This window comes from Papilio xuthus, unplaced genomic scaffold, assembly GCF_000836235.2.
Source record: "Papilio xuthus unplaced genomic scaffold, Pxut_1.1 DF825752.1, whole genome shotgun sequence".
Classification (NCBI taxonomy): domain Eukaryota; kingdom Metazoa; phylum Arthropoda; class Insecta; order Lepidoptera; family Papilionidae; genus Papilio; species Papilio xuthus.
Window position 1 is genome coordinate 255,578 of NW_013532897.1, and position 7,671 is coordinate 263,248.

Genomic DNA, 7,671 nt, shown 5'->3' on the forward strand with positions numbered 1-7,671 from the left:
CTACACATTACAAAAAATGTTACTACTATGACATGGAAAGACGGCAAGCAGGTAAAAAATTACCTTCATTTTATACGACGGCAAAGGGTCGTATGCTACGAATGTTGCTACTTCTGTGTTCACTTTAAGAATATTTTGCACCTGGTGTTTGTGATCAGATTGCTTTTATATGCTTAATTCTCTTAAAAACTCTCGTTCAGTATTATAAACTATTCCAATTAAAATATTAACATTCAACGAGTGATTGCTTATTTAGTTGAAACCAACAAATTCTTCCTAATATTATAAATGCGAAATTAATTCTGTCTATCTATCCTTCTTTCACGCAAAAACTACTGACATGAAATTAAGTTTGATATGCAGATAATCGAGAGCCTGAGAAAGAACATAGGCCACTTTTTAACGCGAATAAAACAGCATTTTACGCGGATGAAGTCGCGGGTGCAGCTAGTTTATTATAAATGTGCGATAACCCTGTGCGATAATAGTTCAAACACAAGTACTCCGATTTGAAGTCAAGGTAACAGCTGAATCTTGCGGTATGCAAGCCGAGCCCATATCGTGTTCACTATTAAGACCAACCATGATGCTATAGTGCAATCTCTTCGTTATTAATGTGGCCCTGGTACTTCGTTCACGTATAAATTTTATTTAGCATATACGTTCATAGTGAGTGGTGAGTAGGTATAAAATGGCGATATTATTTCATGAAGATCGTCGTTAATAGGTAGCAATAATCAGTTTCCTTCTTACCAAAATATGTTCAAACTTGACGGAAAGGGATTAAACACCCTACAAAGTCAGGTGTTAGCGTATTTTTTGATAATTTTAGAAGTAAGTTTAAGCAAATTTAACTGTAAAGAGTAATTGTAAAAAATATTTACGTTTCGTTATCTTATTCACCGATTTATGTAAGTAGAATTCTGGATTTTCATACGCACGATATTTTTAAATTTCAATGGTACAATTTCTCAGAATGTAATAGGATATTAGCGGATGTTGTGACCGCGGTTGAAAGGCTCAATTGCATATCTCGCGGTGAGAGTCATGCCCTATCGAGAGCAGGTATTGTTCATCCGACTATTGGGATTTTACAACGCACTGCCCTTTCAATAATCAACTCGTTATTTATTTGATCTTGGAACTTTATTCGAATTTTAAAGTTTAATTGAAATAAAAAAATCATTTCAGAAAAATAAAACACGTGCAAAACTTACGAGGTGTGAAAGAACTTAGGCCAGATCCAGAGGAAAATAAACCGGATGAAATGAAACATTTCATTAAGAATAGTCAAGACTATAAATATATTAAGAAGTACATTATTAATGAGTCAACTACACGTATTTTAAATTATACCGAAAATTCGCAGTAACTGGAATAATTCTTGCTTCCGTTAACTAGGCAATAAACACTTCGATTCTTTGCAAACGGAAGTCGCGGCCGTGATTGAAATTGGTCAGGAGGACGGTCATTATCATTATGTATTCGTGTTGTGTAGCGCCGTTATATTATTAGGTAACAATATAATACTACAATATACCTTGTTGTTAGACGTGTTAGAAGCGATCCAAAGACAAGTCAACATTCTCACTGCCGAATTTTAAGGAAACGGAGTTTAAAAAATAATCAATAGCCTTCTTAACAACAAATCATTCGATTACTATAACAAATTAAAAATGGGATTAATATTGGTTCAACCAAAATACCTTTGATAAGTAATAATCGATCGATAATAAATACTGATTACTGGCCAGTATGCTATAATTTTTAAGAAAATCTATTAAATTTCAAGTTCGATGTTACAGAGAGGTCAGTAAGCCGGGTTCTTGGATTACATAAATCGTAGGTACTCATTACACGTTGTACTATTAAGCACAAGTATTACACTAGATACTAATACGGGAAATTGGATAATGCGTAGCAATCTCAGCGGGTATAATTGCCGGCGCGCTCGGCGACATGCTTTATGCCTCCGCTATTTACGACCTGAATCTCGCTGGAGTTCTTTGTTTCCCTTTCTTTATAAATATCACTGATGGGTAATAATAAATTATTTGCATTTTAATTATTTGCCAGAGCTACTCGCTTTTGTTTCTTGCACAATTTTTTTATATTTTGATACATTGCAGTCGCGATGTCCTTTGAGATGTAGTTTACAAAGTGAACTAATAATTTAAATGCGTTTGTGTACAATAATACTCAAGCTTTCGTTTATGTATTATAATATTCCCTATCGCCTGAATAGTATTATGTTTCACGAGTATTTATTTTCTTTTCCTTATTTTTATTTGGACTTAGGTTCTTATGAACATAATATTATGATGATTCTGACCTTCTACAACCTAAACGGCTGAACCTATTTTGGCAAGTGAGGTGTCATTCGGTTCGTATCGTTGCGCAGAATGTTACATTGTATGGATGATTGATTAATTAAATAAACAATTAGTTTACTATTGCTTCTTAGTAACATATAATTGTATAACTTAAATACTGTAAATCTTACGAATATATTATAACCTAGCTGTTGCCCGCGACTCCGTCCGCGTAGATATATAAAAAAAATAATTAGTGTAGCCCACCCATCCATCCATCCACATCGCATCCATCATTCGCATTTATATAATAATACTTATAAGTATCCGTTGCAGAAGTTGAAATTTAGGAAAATCTAACAGTAAAAGGTAATCCGTTTTGAATGTGTGCATTTGTGCGGTATTAGTGATTAAGGCAAAAGGTCTTTACGAAGCATAAAATAAATCTAAGAGCTATTTTATACCTCACACCGCTCCAGCCGGTAATAAACAGTATTTGTTCGCTCGGAAAACACAGGGGGAGTACAATTCATTTAGCGTCTTCAAATTAAAAGGGTGGCGCGAATTAGCTTCCGTTCAAAATTTCGGCGTGAATATTGAAAAGTCGCCACTTTGTCTCAATTTAAAATAACTTACAAATATTAATATTTTATACTAATATAAATGTAAGTATCTCGTATTTAGGTTTTGTTAAATTATGAGGTTTTACAACAAAAAAAAGTTATAAAAAAGTACTGTTAAGTAGTTCCTCAAATAAAAAAATGAGGTGTGTGTATCCGAGTGTCATAATTTTCATTGGTAAAAAATCTTTTTTTAACTTTATGAAGGGTCCTTTTAAAACATATGAGAAATTAAAACTGTCTCAAACGAATTTCACAAGAAGAGTTGAAGCAACACAATAAAACATGTATAAGGTGCACATTCGCTTGTTCCAGAAGTCGTTACAAACGTTGTGCATGTCTGTGAATATTTTTACCACAAATTTCTTCGTCGGCGATGCACCGAACACAAATGCTACCTATATTATCATAATGAGATATACAGTTCTATTTAAACGTACTGGCATAAAACTTTGTGGCAGCAAAAAGTTCACATCATAAAGGTTCGTTAGAAATGTGTTCCAAATTTAAATCTACATCAATGTTACGATTGCCTAGTCATCATCTGAAAATCGTCATTTTGGGGACACAAAAAGACCTCAAGATTATATGAAAATTTAATGTTTTCGACAAATACTCAGCAATACAAAATAGCCTATCTCAAATCGTTATTATTCGTCTAATATACTCGTTAAATTAGTATCATAATAGTTATTAAGTTGGATAATGAATTCATCTCAGCAAAATTAGATGTCTGGGCCGTGACAAATTGTTCCAACTACCTAAGATCTATCTAATTGGGTTAGTGCTTTAGTATTCAGGTCTCGCACGTCACAATTAATGTATACTGCTTAGGAAAACATTGATTAATTATTATTTATATACTTTCTAATGTGGGTTTGTTTATAATAAAACAAAACAACTTAATTTTTGTATAAAATAAAAATAAGAAATCTATCCTATTTGAACTGACAGCACAATAGAAGCTTGCTTTTTCAGAATCACATTTGAAAGATATATTTGAATTTGAACATAGGGGAGGTAACGAAATAATTTGTTATGCTTCCCGAATTTCAGCGGTAATTCCCCGGGCATTAAAAAAGAGGTGGTTTGGGATTTAAGTCACGATATCGAATAGAGATGGCGGCACAGAGCTCGTAAAGTAGCCGGATGATTTATCCCCCGCCAAGACGTAATATAAGATTTATAGTAACTACTACATTTACGAATATGTAGAAAATGTTTTAAAGTATGACGTAATTTTTCTTTGAGATCCGATAATTTATGAATGAGTTCCAGCACATTTTAAAGCAGTGTTAATATTCTTACGCTTTTCAAGTTTATTTTATAACTTTCTTAGAAAATAGATGGGTATTCGATTTCTAATCGAATATGTTTAGATGGATGGATGTATTAATTATTGTTAGAAGAACGGTTGCATGTATCTTGCTAAAATTTGACAAAGATGTAGGATATACTTTGGTATCACTCATAGGATACTATTTAATTGATTTTTAATTCCGCGCAAACGGAGTCGCTGGTGACACCTAGTCTAAGAATTATTAACGAACTTTACTTATTCCTATTATATGGAAACATAAATTTAGACCCTTTCTCTCACTAAATACCTTTTACTTGAACAAGATTAACGTTTTCGGAACTTTAAGAATACAATACTTCAAGAAAAATAAACGAAACTAACTCTTTTTATTGTATAAATCTTAATACAATGCTCATTGTAGTAAAATGTATTGTTTGATTTTGTACCCATAAAATATTGTTTACCTTTAGTTACGAATAGTTCGGTAATATTGGATTTCTGAAAAATAAACAAATATACCGATGAATCTAACTATGTTGCGACGTAAGAGCGAATGAACGAATACATACATCTTTACATTCTTTAAATTTATTGCAATGAAGGGATTAGTTCGTAATCTTACTTCTAACTAGCATTATAAATGAACTAGCTTTCGCCCGCAACTCCGTCCGCGTGTTTGTCTAAAAAATAAATAAAAAATTTAGGTGTGGACTACCCTTAACATTTAGTAGGATGAAAAATAGATGTTGACCGATTCTCAGACCTACTCAATATGCTCACAAAATTTCATGAGAATCGGTCAAGCCGTTTCGGAGGAGTATGGGAACGAAAATTGTGACACGAGAATTTTATATATAAGATTTGGCATACATATAGAACATAGTCTAGAAGAATATATAGGCTACTAATTATGTTTTTTTTTAACTCCGCGTGGACAGTGTGGCGGGTGACAGCTAGTGTATAATAAAACACTAAAAATAAATAAAGCTAACTTTAGGTTTTAGCAAGCGAAACATTCGAATTCAGTAAATTACGTGAAGGACATAAATTGCAATAGTTATAACTGACTTAGAATAAAACAAGCACTTCTGGCAATAACATAAAGAAATATACGAAGCAGAATTATTTTAAATACAAATTATTTGTTTTTACATATCTTATATATTTAAGGAATACAAGAAAAATATTATAGACATTTGTTAATAGCAAACGATGTCAATGTCACAAAAATTAAAAAAAAAAACAACAATTTGGTGACATCATGTTACAATATGTTTGCTGAAAATATTATCATGTCTTTTGTTGTTTTGTCAAATGTCTAGTTTTGATAAAAACCGGAGTCTTTGGCCATAGGCCAAATAATCGAATAACGGAAAGTCTTGAAGCTTCGTTTAATGTTATTTCGTTTATGCATGTTCTTTCGACGATTCGCGATACAATGACCTTGATTTTAAAGTAGATCCTGATCGAGCTATGTCATAATTGTTTATTTTTGGACATTCTTTAGTGATTGTTTATGTACAACACTGCCTTATTCGCGTTATTTCTCAACTTAACATTTTATGTTTTTTTTTATTTCTATTGCGGAAATTTAAAATTCCATTGCATCAATAAACCTTAAAACTCGTTTAGATAAAATGTTGCAAGCATATAAATTTGCTTGATCAAAAGAAATTAATGGCTGGATATGTTTATTGAAATGTTGAGTAATAGCTCGCGGGTACTAATAAGCAATGTTTATTCTGACTTCGATGTTTGCTCATTGCGGTGGCCTCTTCGAATTGATTCATATTTATTTTGTCGGTGCTAAATTATTCTTTAGACAATTGTATACACTAATTTGAAAATATTATCAAACGTAGAACGTGTCTTAATATAAAAGTAAGTTTATCGTGATTTTCCTAATAGGAAGTTTTTATCTCTGCTAGAAAATTTAATATCTATTTGGGAAATTAACAAAAAGTAAACCGAGAAATTTATGACTAACAATTATTTGATAAAGTTGATACTTAACCGTGTTATCAAAGTTTGCAAACACAGATAACACACGTGATGTATCAAGAATTCGCACTAACCTTTTTTTACAGTTTGCGACTTTGAGTCACCAAAGGAGATTAACGTTTCCAATTTAAAACCACATTACATCCATTGAGTTCACTTTGCAGTAACGTAACACAGGACGGAACGCTCGTTGAGCACATAACATCACATTTTGCACTTGCCGGCGAAAAACAATAAAAAAAACCAGAGCGGATCCAGTTAGCGGGAGCCGTCGTACCCTTTGGGACGATGTTACACGCGAACACAAAAACAAGTCGGAGTTTATTTCAAAAATTGTATACGTCGATGACTACGCGCCAAGGCAACGTCTCTCAACCCGACACGATCGTTCTCGACGCGAGCGGCCGAACGACTGAGTGAGCCAGGGGATCGAATGAACGGATGGAAGGAGTGAACGCATTCAGCGCATCATGCCGCGTGCGTGCATATAGTTGCGAATCATAGCATAAGAAATGTAAGTATTATTTAACAAATACCGTGTCATGACATAGAAAAAATATGACAGTAGTATGTAAACACACATGTTTACTTTGTTGAAACACGACATTGCTTAATATTTCGTAAGCAAGTAACGTATTGCTTTGAACTTGCTAAATTATGCTTGGCCTTTTTAGATTTGCTTTTAAAGTTGCTATTGCTTTTGCTAATTATGTAATTTCAGACTGGCCTCGGAGTTGTAAATAATTCTATTCTTGATGTAACAGCGATTTCGTTTAACATGAAGGTTGCGAGCGATCGAACAATTTTGTTATGCACGTCCCAGTTAAAGCGTCGGCAATATGTCCTTAACCGTGAAATTGGCCACGTGCGCGGATCGCTTTTATTGCATTTCTATAATAGAAATTGAAAAATGACCACAGATTATTATACTAAAAAACTAAATATTTTAAAACCAATCTGTATTATTTTAATATTTTTAATTGAGAAATTCATCTTCGTTTCAAGCCTCCTGAAACCGAATCTAAATTAACAATATTAAGATAAAGCAATTGTGATTAAAGTCAATTTTCATGAATTATTTTAATTAAATGAATAAAGATTTTCACAAAAAATTAACAAAATTAAAACTTCGAATTAGTAATCTTAAAAAAATAACAATTTTCGCCGCTCCTTTTCATTACCGAGGTGTCATTTATTGGAAATTAGCAATTAGATTACGATACTTTGGGCTTTTATCAGGAAAAGAGAAAATAGTTAATCTTTAATTTTACTTTTTTTTTAAAAACCGCGTCTTGGATAGAATATTATAAATACAGTCATTTAAAATATAGCTATGTGGAAATAGCGTCAGTGGTTCAGGGGTTAAGTACTTGACATAATCTTGCAGGTCTTGGGTTCAGATCCCACCATGTGTTTTTCGGTATTCGATTAACATATT

At 32.7% G+C, this 7,671-nt stretch overlaps 1 protein-coding gene across 1 annotated transcript in view; it reads right to left on the reverse strand.

The window, feature by feature from the left end:
- Positions 1 to 6,652, reverse strand: part of LOC106125884 (carboxypeptidase N subunit 2-like) — a 195,490-nt gene extending 188,838 nt beyond the window's left edge. Inside the window, exon 1 of the mRNA XM_013323292.1 lies at positions 6,308 to 6,652. The gene's annotated coding sequence lies outside the window, so the exon portion shown is untranslated. The remainder of the gene's footprint in view (positions 1 to 6,307) is intronic.
- Positions 6,653 to 7,671: the final 1,019 nt, after the last annotated feature.